We start from the raw sequence: 14,159 nt of genomic DNA, 5'->3' as shown, positions 1-14,159 counted from the left end.
TATGCTTTCTTTCTTTCTCTCTCTCTCTGTTCCTCCCCCTGCCGATGTCCTGTAAAACATATTAACTTCGTTGTCCTGGAAGGTATTTACTTTTAACTTATTCAAGAGATGGTCCTGAAACTCCATAGCTACATGAATTAAACATTATCTAGTCTTTGGTGCTGCAAATGTGGCTATGTTACCTTGACTATAAAAGGGGTTACAAAAAGGGTTTTTCTTCCTTCTCCGTGACTTATTAGGCAATATTCTGTATGAAATACCTCCATCTGCTTACTTGTGTATTTTGTCAATGGTTGTAAATATCCTGAATGGGTACAACCCAATCGAATAAATATATGTAGCTCATTCCTGTCTACTGAGTGAGATCAAAGACAACCATAATCAACTGTTCTAGAGCAAGAGTTTAAGCACCTGACTCTTAAATTTTTCTTCCAATATAATTTTAAAAGGGAAGGAAGTGTTTTTAATCTCTACCTTATGCTGCCTCAGAGTTGCAATTTGCACTTTGGATTTAATCTTTATATGATTTTTTTTTATGTCTTCATGTATCTAGTTCCTAAATTCCCAGATATTTTTTCCCACTTTGGTTAACTTTACCTCCTTTTGAGATGGCAGACCTCAGTACCATGTAAGTAAGAAATACCCTGATACAGTGGAGACTGAAAGATTCATGATGAAGCACCGGAACTAATAAATTATATGAAGCAAGCATATCCTGCATTTATTTTACATAATTCCTTAAATTTCTTGTGATGCAATGATTTTTTTTTTCCCATAAAGAGGGCTTTTAGCAAGAACTTAATCCCTGAATACATCCTACCATTAAGCCTAAAGCCACTTCTTTTTTTTTCCTGACAGTAACTGGTCAAAAAAAAAAAAAAAAAAAAATATATATATATATATATATACATATATAGATAACTGGGAGGAGGTCTGCTGGAGGACACCACCACTGGCTGATCTGCGTACTTCTTTATTGGGTTCATCCTCATTCAGGTAACATGTATGCTGTCTCAGAAACCAGCCCCTGTAAGGTTGTATTATTTATTTGACTCAGATGAATACTTTGGAGCACTGGACTAATTTGGTATCCTTCAAGCACAAAGCATCTGATTCTGACAAATCTGGTATCCAATGTAAATGAAGCTGTAGGAGAATAAAACTAGGGAAAGATCAAAAGTGGATATCAACATTTATTGCTTTCAAACATGGAGTAATCTGTAATAAATTAAACTAAGACAATTCAGTGTCATTAGCTGGTACTGATAGGTGGTAGAAATGGTAAGCAAACAGCAGGAGAAACTAAGGCTGACTGGGCTTGTTATTTTCAGTTACAATTTTTGTAATTATAGTTGCATAAATAGTGCCTCTGATTTCAGGAGAACTATTCAAGTTCTTTTGCTAATTGTGTGCGCAGGGGCTTAGCTTTGTTTTTGGTTAAAGCAGGTTCACAAAAATGTCACAAATATCACTTTTGAAGGAACAATGCATTTAAAGGCAGGCACAAAGACCACAACTGCAGAGCTCCAAACAGGAGGTTTACGTTGAATTACGGGTGGAAATGTTTTGGGCCCTTCCAGAAGCACCATCTGTTTCTATGGCTGGTCATTGTTTGGATTATTTATGACCATAATTTTAGATTTATCTGGTTAACCTTTGGATAGCCTCCTAAAATAACTATTGACTCTTTGAGTTTTCAAGGTAATATATTAAGATGCAAGGGTTTCATGTTATTATTTTATGGAAAGAACCTCGAGCCTTTTTTTTTTTTTTTTTGTAATATATCAATACCTACAAAAACAGGAAATAGTTATACTGTCATATGGCAAAAGGAACTGCAACATCACATATTTGTTGTTCACATTATGAACTATGCTAATTGAAATTTATTCGTGAGAAAAAGCAAAAAGCACACTATAGCACTTTTTTGAGTACTCCCCTCTGCCCCCAGTACTTACCACAATATCTATCTTCATGTTACATTTCAACAGGGAAAGTGGAATCGATAGGATGAAATTCCTCCAAAAATAATAGAAAAGAAAAAGGAAATGGATCCTGAGAATTCATGACTTGCATCAGACTTAAAATGTATGAAAGGAGACGGAAAAAAGTCTTTTCCATATTAGCCAGTATGATCTCATTCTGCACTATTAGAGGTGCTGGGAGTCTTTCCATTTTCCTTGAGGGATCAGGTCCTACAATTCAAAAATACTGCACTAAAATAAAAATGAACAGAAGTCTGATTGGTTTTGCAAACATTTATCAAGGATGGTTCCAATTTAGGTCAAAATATGCAAGTAGAAATGAGTATCTGTGGGAAAGGTTTTGCAAGTCTGGGGTAGTTTTAGTTGAATTATAATAATGCTCTTCATGCTTGCTAGGCTGTGCATACCGATATATAGACTTCAGAATTAAAGAGTGTGGGCTTTCATGAATTTGTTTGCATTTGAAGGGCATAACTCCAGTCAAATGAGAGCATTTATAGAATTGATTCTTCAAAAAGAGTGACCCCACATTCTATTCATGTAGCATTTGGCTCCTGTCTGTGTAACCGGCTGAAACAAACCCCAAGATTCAAACACCTTACTATTTCACTTTGGACTTTATGGCTTATGTCCAGTCTGAGTTTAAAATTTATTTTACAATACTCTGAAACCACACAGCACTCTACAAAATGCACATTGATAAGGATGTTGGCAACTGTGCAATTTTATTTTATTTAAAAAAAAAAAAAAAAAGGAAGAAAAAAGAAAAATGTTCTGCAAAGGAAAGCTGGTCTTTTCTTAGCAAAAGAAGTACAAACTGAAGAAAACTTTTTAATCTTCTTAATAATGTACTGTATTCCTATTCCCACCAGAGAAATTATTTTTAAATCACAGAAATCTAAAAAAAGACACTGCATTCCCCCATCAATAAAAAATAAATCCAAGGGAGATGCCGCAATATAATGCTAAAATAAACAATAGCCCCATGTATTTTAGGAGGAACTATGCATACCTGGTAGAGCAGAAAAAAACATTAGATGAGGATCTCAAAAGAAACATGAATTCAGGTCTCCTGGGTAATAGAATTTATCCCTAAGCTTCAAGACTTTTGCAACATCTTTATTAAAATATCTGTGCGTAAAACAGTCTGTTACATAAACAGTCTATACAAAGAAGCCTACACAAATTATATATTTATCCTTTACCTTTTTATGTAAATTAATTAATATACTTGAAAAGTTTTCAGTTTCTCTGATACTAATTTTGACTGTGTCAGCACAGGCCATCAAGAGCAGTAACAAGGAATAGTTAAAAAAAAAAAAAAAAAGTGCTAAATAAAATACATGGAACTTTGCCTGTCATATTCTTTTTCGATTACCTAGATTTCTCAATGATTATGGCATCCATTCAAGTTCTGCTGCAGATCTGCCGGTAAAATAACATCAAAATCATGGCTGCATGTGTAACATCTTTTTAGTAAATGCACGTTTGAAATTGTTTTAGGCTAGGGAGGTGGTGCTGCAGAAAGATCTGTTATTTTCATTTGCGTGAAAAAGATCCAAAATGCTGCATACCTGGCCTTTTTGGTACTTACCCAAATTTGCCTTGGCATAACCTTTTTAGCAGGCAATGAGTGCGATCAACCACATTATCACACAAGCATGCAGAAGTCAAACACATCAGAGGAAGTCATCCAGGCTGATCTACTCTATTACAGCTGAAAGCTTCCCAAAATGCATTATGTATTGTATTCTGCTATTAAATCATCCTGTAGATGTATAATTTTCTTTTTTGTGCTTCTGATCTTATCAAACTAATTTGTCATATTAAACCCAAATCATAATTTCCATTTTCATCTGAAACACCAGCCAGAATGATAGTAAGAAACTCAGATTTTATGTAGCAATTGGTCCTTTTTCCTGTCAAACAATCCACTATTATGTGAGGCTGTTTCACAATGTTGATGTCTTTTTTATTATTATTTTAAGGAGCAAAGGTCGATCAAAAGACACGGATTTACTGGAGGGAGTCCTGCAAAGGGCCCTGAGGATGATTAAGGGACTGGAGCTTCTCTCGTATGAGAAGAGCTGGGACTGTTCAGCCTGCAGAAGGACCAGGGGAATCTTATCAATGTGTACAAACACCTGGTGGGAGGGAATAAAGAAGGACCCAGGCTCTTCTCAGTAGTGCTCCCTTGAACCTTTCTAATCACAAACAGATAAGGTGAGGGAAAAGATGGGGTCTTCATGTACCCATCTCCTTGTGGTAAATCGGCCTTAACTGTTGCACTTTTAACCCACTGTAGAATTTTGTGAGAAGTATTGTTGTTTGAAGTGTCTTGTTGATTTGATAAAAAAACATGAAATATTTTACAAAACTTCTTACAGAGCAGGTATGTTTTGAAGCTTGCTACAAAATAAATACAAAACTACCAGTTATTTTTACATGACAATCTTATACTACCGCCTAGTGGTTAAGATCTAAATAAGACTGTACAACTTCACTATGCTTTATATATAGATACAGAAATATGGTAGTTACGTATGCTGTAGTATTATTGGTATTCATTTTTAGAAATCCTAATATGTATATTTCCACACAGTTGCCCAATGTAGTGGAGATCAGAGAATTTTCAATGATGAAGGACACTAATATTCATGTTGAGCTCTACTAGTGATTGAGTGCAGCCTTTAATGTTATCAGGATCTACATTTTAACATGGTTATAGTTTGAGATAGAAATATTTCAAAAATTAGGTGTAGGGAAGGACTTCAGCCATCATGTTGGAGATATCTATCAGTTCTCATTGTTAGAAAGAAACATCCCTGGGGTAGGTTGTGTTATAAATATCCAGTGAGGAGTTTCGTGCATCTTCCTCCAGAGCTTGTGAGGTTCAAGCATTCATAGGGATGGTGATTAATAGAGTTTAACTTGTTCGGTGTAACAGATCCAGATAAACTAAGCCCTCAGACATCTATTTCCCATTCACTGCTGCAGTTCCTGTACCTGGCTAAGTTCACAAAATGAAACCCATGTGTATATTGAGCTTGAACAAGTGTAAATCATTCAGGAGCTCCAGGTTCCCCCATTTCCTCCAAGCCCCATTCTAGCAGCAATATATAACGTAGCAAAAAGTCAGGCTCTTACAGAAGCTTAGAGGAAAACACCAGAAGTAAAAAACAGTTCTGTAGCTACAGTGATAACAGCCAGTAGGAGGAAAGGCTTCCTCTTCAGGAAGATGAGTTTCCAGCCACTCACACTACACGCCCTGTAATTCTTGGCATTTTGCATGCCTGCCACAGAAGCAGCTCCTACTGCAGCTGTCAACGTTCTTCACGACTCCAGGAGTTATGGTAGAAAAAGTAGATGTGTGCCTTGACTACTTCTAAAAAAAATATATATATATATAATGTATGTATATATATATAATTTATTTAGGTCTTCTTCCTAGGAGCTTCTGTACCTCAGGTATTGCTGGAAGGAAGGAGGTATTTTAGTATGTGAAATTAGGTGTGGAACGGCAAAAAAATAATAATAATAATAATTTTGTCCACCAGGTGGCACTTTGTCATCGGGTCTCTGTTTGAAAGCACCTGGAAAAGTTTATATATGATTACATGAGGTGTAAACTGCTGTTGAGCAAGGATCAGTGTGTTTCTGGAAATGCAGTCTACTCAGATATCTTCTAGGGAAGTGATTTTGATCTTAATGAAGGCAATGGGATTTTTTTTTTCATTGACTTAAAATAAAAACAGCTTGGCCTCAATTAGGTGAAAGCTTTAGGGAAATAAAATCTATTTGCAGTGTGTAGGACAGACTACATTTTCCCTCTATCTGGTTTGTTAGAAGATATGAGTGCCAGTGACTTATATCTAATGCAGCAGAAAAAGGAAAATGTAAGAATGGTGCAAACTCAGAATTTTGGACAATGAGCAAGCCAAACAGGTGATACAATTCATTCTGGAAGAGCTTCCTGCACTTATGGAAAATATGCTAGTAGAGAGTTCATAAACTGTTATTTTGATGCAGTTTTAATCCAGCACACATGTTGTCTGATGTTTCTTTCCCAGTAGAAGTCAGGCTGCAGACATTAGTGTAAGTGTAAAAACATCAGTAGACTGTAAACACAGTTTGAGCCTGAAAACAGCCATTTTAACAGTCATCTGTGCAAAAACTGGAGTTTAGTGTTGTTTAAAACGCTTTATTCTGCCCGGTTTGTATGATTATGTGTGAGTATGTTTAGGTGAAGGCAGCAGTGTAAGGCCCAGGTGATGTGCAATACACTGATGGCAGCTGGAACCCAGTAGAACAGATCCACCTCATTTGGCAGCAGTGAGCCCGCACCAGTATCCCCAGCCAGTACGCTCCTGGAAATACAAGTGCAGGTCTCCCTGCTGGAGCCTTTCCATCCTTTCCTCTCCCTCGCAGCAGCTCTCTGACGGTGATGGCTTTCCCAGAAGCCAGATGCTGAGATCACAGAGAAGCTCTGCCAAGCCCTTTGTGCTCGGACAGATCTCTGACACTGTCCCAGCTGGTGGTTAGGAACAACACGCTGATGACATGGAATTGGAGAAGAGGTTTAATTTCCAGTCCAGCCAGTCCACATTTTGGCCTTATTTTTCTGTTCGTTTGCATCAAGGGTAATTTGGAACTGTCTGGTGCTGTCCTGCTCGGCTTGCTTTTCCAGGCTTCTCAGAGGCTGCTGAAAGCACCTCTGTGTACATTACTTCTCATTAAAGAGGGAAAGTTTCTGTCTCCTTCATGCATGTACAATTATTGAACGTTTCCTGAACCCTGGCAAGTGTTGTTCTGCTGAAAAAGCAGGTTTTCATATCAATCGCTTGTAAGTGAGCTGGAAAAAGGCTGTAGGTGAGCAAGTGAATAATGATTGTAAGAACAAACACAAGAAAATGCTATCTACAGTATCTGGTTCTCTTTCTTAGAAACAATAAAAGGCTTAATCTTGCTCAAAGCTGGCGTAAGAGTCCCATTTACTCTGACCGATTTCTTGCTGTTAATGGGAAGTGTTTCCAAGGCATTTGCTTAAATTAGCTTTTCTATAAGGAAGCGCAATCATGTGCTAATTTACACTGCACAGCAGGAATCTGCCTGACCCTGCACTGTCACTGGGAGCAGATGATGATCTGGAGATCATAGGTGCAATCAGTGCCCAGTTGTAGAAATAAGCAACTCGAGTGATAAGCGATTCCCAGAAACAGAGCAGCATACTCAAATCACACTGATGCCGTTTCTGATCTCAAGCACTTTGCTAGTGGTCTCATGATGAGTTTTAGCTGAGTTGTTAAAAACACACACTGAAATGAAAACTGATACCCAGGTCCTGCCTACAGAGAGGCTGCTTCCTTCAAAATTTCCTCTGTCCCCTGTGCCTTAGGTCCTCGAGATGTAGTTGTATTGTTCTGCCTGGCCACGATGAAAGTGCTCTGCATGGATCTCCACTGTACACATCAGATGAACATCTCCTGATGGAAAGTGTAGCTGCAGAGGAACAATTTCTAACATGCTCTTTGCTGTCATCTCCTCTCCCATCCTGCTAGTTTCACCCTATTTCTTCTCTGCCCTCAACCCAGAATTATTACTGTAATTAGTTGTTAAAGGAATTAAAGGAGAGAATTTCTTATCTTTACCAAATTCCCTCCAAAAGATACTACAGGAGTGGTATTCTAAAACTGAGAATAAGACTATTTCATCATCGTTGCCATGGTGACCAAAACTAGGACAGTAACTTTTTTTTTTTTATTAGTAGTAGTATTTTAGCTTCCTCTCTCCTTGTGCTTGTCATATGCCGAAGAACTTGGTCTCTGGACAGGAGTCTGACTAACTGCAGAGCACCGAAGAAAATAAATTAAATCTTTGAGAGTTTTACAATTGTTTCCCCAAAGAGGAAAAAATAAAAATAATAATAATAATTTAAAAAAAAAAAAAAAAAAAAGAGCAGGGATGAGAGTAAGGATGAGGTTAAGACAGAGGCATTCAGAAACAACTTTTTAAGGTGACAAGAAGCAGGTGGCCTTCTTAATGTTTAGGGACTCCTCCTAATGCCCCCTGCTGCCAGACTCTTGACCCAGGATCACAAAGGAACAACACCACTACGAAGTCACAGACCAACTTCCCTGGTACATGGTTCCAGATACGTTATATTCCTTTCCAGACTCCAGCTCAAAGCAAGGAGATAGGTGAACACTTGGTTCCCCCTTCAGTCCTGGAGCTGTAAATGGCAATGTCTTTTTTCACATTCTTCATCCCAAGGCAAGAACTAAAAACAAAGTTGAAGCCTACATGCATTTCTTACAAGACTATAGGTGCATTTGTAAACTCAATGAAAACCGTAGTAAAAGCTCCTAGTAAAAGCTTTTTAGTGTGCAACCTCATCATTTTATATTTTATAATTTTATAGACAATCAGATAGGAAGAATACTGAATTCTAATTGAAAAAGTAAGGATCATATAACTTGATAACAAATTCAAAATGAAGAAAAGAAGCCACAATGAAATTGATTTTGGCAACTAACTTGAATTTAAATGGGGTTTACTTTAATTTCATAGCATTTCCCTTTCCAAATGTAAAGATCAAAAGCTTTATTAGATATGGTATATTTAGAAACATTTCAGTATAACAATTTCTTAAAATTCCTGACTTTTTCTCCTTTTAAAAATACTCTAAAAAAAAAAATAAAAGATTTTTTGCTTTACAGCCAGGTTCTGCTGCTTTGGAACAACCCAAGTTCTCGTTATTTTGCTTGGTCATGCCCTCACTCATACGGCGGTGATGAAACTGACTGGGAATGACTGTAGTCATTAAAGTCAGGCTGAGGTCCTATACATAGCAGTGCAGGTAATGCAGCACTTTTCAAGTAATCACCTGCAGTGTAAAAGACACTGAAATTTTGCATCAGGCTTGTGTCACATCTACAGCTTCCAGCACCAGTTCTCCTCTGTAACAGTCATGCTTCAAACATTTCCTTCAAGCCTCAAAATGCAGTGCTGGTGCTGACTACTCCTCCGAACAAGGAAGGTCATCACAGAGTTTGAACAGAATGCTGAATTAAAGCTCAGGGCATGGGTTTGTCAGCTTGCCTCCTTCTGGACTAGGTGCCTTAACTTAATGAGTTTTCATCTCTTAAAATGACTGCCCTGAGTTAGCCTAAATCGCATGGCTATTTCAGCAAATGGTGGGTCAGCAAGGCTGGTCTCCGTGAGAGAGGCCTGCAGTAAGCTGTCCTACAAAGAATGTTCCAGGATAGCTGCCCAGAGGGGAAAACGAACTCTTAAAAATATGTGAAGTAGCTTTACTCCAGTACTATTACATCCTGCTATTTTCTAGCATTAAAAGCTATGCAGTTTTAGTCATTAAAAAGGGACGAATGAGGACATCAAAAAGAAAATGAAACTTGGTTGTTAGAAAATTATTCAATGCCTTCTTTCTCCACTGATTTTCCCTTTGCAATTATTAATTTTCTTTCATCTTGCTCTTTTTTTTTTTTTTTTTTTTTTTTTTTAATAAGCAAAACAGCCATGCAGAGCTGGAGCAGGTATACAGTTCTTTGGTGGCAATAAATATGCACCATTCTGTTTGAATGTCTCCCCTGAAGTACAAAATAATAATAATAATAAAATAAATTGAGAAGGCAAAAAAATCCTGGGGTATTTTACAAGCTAGAAGGGCTCAGTTGTTTTTTCATGAACTACACCAGCTATTGATAATTAGAAGATCAGTTATCTGGGTATGGTAATTATTTCATTGCATATAAGTACAACCTCTAGTGAAGCTGAATCATGATTTCTCAGTTGCTCTTAAATACTTAATAGCTGTTTCTCTGTTGTAAGTCCATGGTAAACTTTTATACTAGCTCCCAGACACCAATTTGGAATGAAAAACAAAGTAAGAAAATAGTGGGCATTTCAAAGCAGAATTCATGCAGTATTCTCAGTGTTGGAATAGATAATATTTAAGCCAGTTTGCTCAGGAGATGAGGAACAGAAGGCTTGACAGCCATGAAAAACTCAATTATTTGGGATTTCTTTGTTGCTATTTTGTTGTTTTTGTTTCTTTTTCCTTTATACTTCTGAGTTTCTCCTTTCCCACTTACTGTGTTTGTCTTTTGTTGCCCTGAGGAGCAACTGTAGTGGCAATAGCAACTTCTTTGCATCTCTTTAATTAAATTGTGGAAAGCACCAGATGCTTACATTTGCAGTCTCCATTACCCGTACTAAAGTACAAAGGAGTTAATCATACAGTGGGCTTTGGTTTACTCTGAACGCAGGCTGGGGCAGCGTTAATTCAGTCATGCCATTTAGTTAAAGTATAGCCTCCCATCACAACAGGTCTCTGCAGCATTGTTCTGCCTTGTCTTTTCATTCCAGCAGAGAAATCTGAATTTTTGGTTCTCTCTGTAGTTTGAATTATTAAAGGCTTGATCTGTAATCATTTCTTCTTGCCCTTGAGTTAAGTGTTATAACTTGAGCCTTAGGAAGTGACTGGTTCGGTCATATTGAAATATAGCTAGGGCTTAGAAACAGCAGGAGAATTTCAAAGGCTGATGGTTTGTGCTGCTTTTAACCAGATTCAGAGGTTATTTAGGTGCCCCCATAACCAGGCTCAAAGGTTACTTATGTGCCCAAATGTATGAATAGGCATTCCCGGGAATTTTAACAAATATCTCTGGCCATTTTTTAAAATCCTCGTGTGAGATTATTTGCATCCTGTGATGTCTAAACATTCTTTGACCACGTCTTTCCAGGGGTACTGCAGCATTATGCCAGACAAATGTTAGGCAGCTATTTTGGCATACACCCCACAAACAGCCACTGAGTTCACAATCTGTACCTTTCATAACAGAAATCTTATTCCAGTAGTCAGTGGTGCAACTGGGATGCAGATCACTTCCCAGGTCCATTCTCAGGCTGACCAGAGGAGCTTCTTATCAATTCACCTTTTTACACCCCTGGGATTCCCCTGGGAAGGAAACGCCAGCACCCAAGGCAGGAGGGACCCCACAGCGCTGCAGCCTGTCCCCCCTGGGGGACTTGGGTACGCACTATGCAAGCCACCCCAGTCAGATGAACGTACCCTGCTCGACCTTCCTATCTCACAAGATAACTACCAGGTATTCACAGGGGTTTGTTCACGGGTGAGCTGCAGACCCAGAACTTTATTTAAATGAATGACTGAACAAATATTTTTTTTTTTTTTAAATACAAACACATTTGAGGAAAGCTTGCTATGCTTGGGGACAGTTAGCAAAGGAGAGAGGTAAAATTCATCAGATAAATTTTCCATTATGAATTATTCACATAATTCTACTGGAAACTTTAAATTACTGTAAGATAAAGATCCTAATTTATTACTCCCATCCCTGAAGCATAAGAGTATGTGAGAGCTTCAAATAACTAGGCTTTGTTAAAAAAAAAAAAAAAAAAAAAAGAAAAGATTGTTTTTTAATTTATTTATTTTAAAGCACATCACATAGGCCTTTTTAAGTCTTTTACAACTCACTTGGAGGATGAAGTTTATCTGATTTTTAGTTATGTTAAATTAGTTACAGAAAATGAAATTGGGGCCATGTAAACTGAAGTCATCACCAAGCATAGCCCTGACTCATCAGGCATAGCTCGAGTCTTACACACATGCACACAGAGCTTTCTCACAGGCTGCTATTGTCAGAAAATAAAATACCATCTACTGCAGGCAGAGAAAAAAAGGCCCAGCCAAGACAAAAACAAAACACAAATTGTGTGTTTTCTGGACAGCCTTTCTCCTGGTGTCTGTTGATCTGCCCGCTCTGGGGTGCCTGGAAGCCTCCTCAGTTAGTCATCAGGCCATTCCTCTTCATTTTATCTTGTCTGCCTAGTGTTTATATAAATTAATTGCTATTTCTTTAAGAATATCTGGTTACCACAGCTCCTTCTGCTTGCTTAGATACTAGGAATTTTCATCAGGCATTAACAATCTTCCCCAGTTTTAACAAAAAGACCTTTCCTGCTGCCACGTGCCTAGCATCCCCTTGTTCTTTCTGTTGCTGTTTTATAAACACTTAAAACCATAATTAATTTGCACACATGAGATTTAACACATGCACACACACCCGGTACAGTACCCTAATGTTCTGGCCTGTCCTTGCTTGCACTCCAAAAACCACACAAGGTGCAACACTGAGGAAAGCGTGGCTCTTCATTTTAGCCTAACACATTTTACATTACAAGCCCATAGGAACTGCCCATAGCCTAAAGATGCTTGCCCTCAAAATAATAATCATGTTTCACGTAAACACAAAGATTCTCGTGGAGGAGGGGAAGCGTAATTAAAGGCTGGGGACAAGGTCACGGATCCGTGCTGTGAAGCGCTCAGCACCAGAGCTTCCCTCTCCCCTCTCTCACGCCAAAAGTCTTGAGCCTTTTGTTTCTGTGCCCGTGACTCAAAGCACCAGCCTGGTTCAGTTTGAACAGTTCATGGGACTAGGCCAGGAACGATCACAAGCCCTGTGTAACACTCAGCCCATATATTTCCACCCAGAGAAGTGTCTGCTGCACAGCAGGAAGAGGTGTGGAAGGGTGGCGGGCCACCAGGGTGGACAAGGAAGGGCGCGGCAGGGTGGGACTCGTGAAAGTGGGGTGGCATACAAATGGGTTTGTGCTGTAAGCATGAAGCATCCCATTAGCAACCCGTCAGGCTTACCTCAAATTACAGATGAATTGAGAGAATAATTTTATTGCTGTTGAACACAGCAAAAAGGGCTGCAAAAAGAAACGGGTTGTGTGACAACAGAGAACTGTGGGAAGCACAAGAGCTTTGTGAGTGGCAGCAAGTAGAAAATTGGACTCATGCTTCAAGTGCCCTGTGGTATATACAGGAATAAATACGCTGCTATAAATCTGGACAGCCTATACATTTTCAAAGCACTGTTTGGCCTGCTTTGAGCTTTAGTGGAGTAGTGAATGCTTAGAGAAGGTTCATGGCAGGAAAAAAATCAAATCCCTCTTTCCAAATGGTAACCAAGAAGAAAGGTTATAAATTGAGAAAGAACAACGTGACTGAAGTAAGCAAAATTAAGGTCAGTTAGTTATGGTTAAAGTTGCACCGGGGTTACCCAGTAACCCTGTGGGTATGCAAAATGGAGCCTTGATTTTGCTTAGATCAGTAGCGTTAGTGGAGGTAAGTACGGTTCGTGCAAGCAGACTGTGCAGAAAATCAGGCTCGTCATCAAGGACGCTAAATGAACCTAAGTTAACAGAATTAAATAAAAAAGGGAAAATTTACATTTGATACTAAGGGAGGAGACATCTGGTAGATTTTTTTTTATACTGTGAAATAATATTCAAGGGAAATGGCAGAATTCACTTGGGACATAAAAAATAATAAAAATAAAAATAAAAATAAAAATAAAAATAAAAATAAAAATAAAAATAAAAATAAAAATAAAAAAAGACTGCTGAATGCATTTGCAAAGGTACAGCAGAAAACCACCCTCCAGAACCTAGGAGTGCTCTGGGTGACCTTTTCTAATAGATCTTCTCCCTTACTGCTTTGTTTTCCCCTTTCTGAGCCCCCATATATGAGCCCATATGTGTTTTGCTTTGGCCCTCAGATGAGATTGCATGATATATATCAACTATTGGAGAATAGGGATTGCTAATGGGGGCTGATCTTCAATGTCATTTTGTCATTACATGCAGAAGAAAAAGGAACCAAATTAATTGTTTCATTTCCTTTTTATTCAGTATACTCTAATATATTTTCATGTTTTGAATTACAAATTCTCCCAGTCCACTTTGTAGCCAGTATTGGAAAAGGCATTTCTTGTATTTCTTAATTTGCTTGAAGGATCTAGGGAAATTACAGATTTTAACAGCTTTACTTCAAAAATCCATATAAGAGCTACAATGACCACCATAAGCTGCACGGTCATACTGGACAAATTGTCTGAGAGTTTAGAGAATTTACTTATATTAACATCTGGAATATAAAGTAGATAAAACCCATCAGAGAGTTTGAAATGTTTCATTCATCAGTAAATCCATTACGGTGTACTAAACCACATTGACCCCTTCGCAGTTATGACAAAAGTTTCCATTACCAGAGGTTTAAAGAACCTCTGTTTTTTCCAAGCCTTTTAGTATTTAGATGAACTCTGGAGTATGGAAAGATTCAGGATT

Source organism: Netta rufina, assembly GCF_964035555.1.
Source record: "Netta rufina genome assembly, chromosome: 4".
NCBI lineage: Eukaryota > Metazoa > Chordata > Aves > Anseriformes > Anatidae > Netta > Netta rufina.
The sequence above is the reverse complement of the archived record's forward strand: the minus strand, read 5'-3'. Positions refer to the sequence as shown.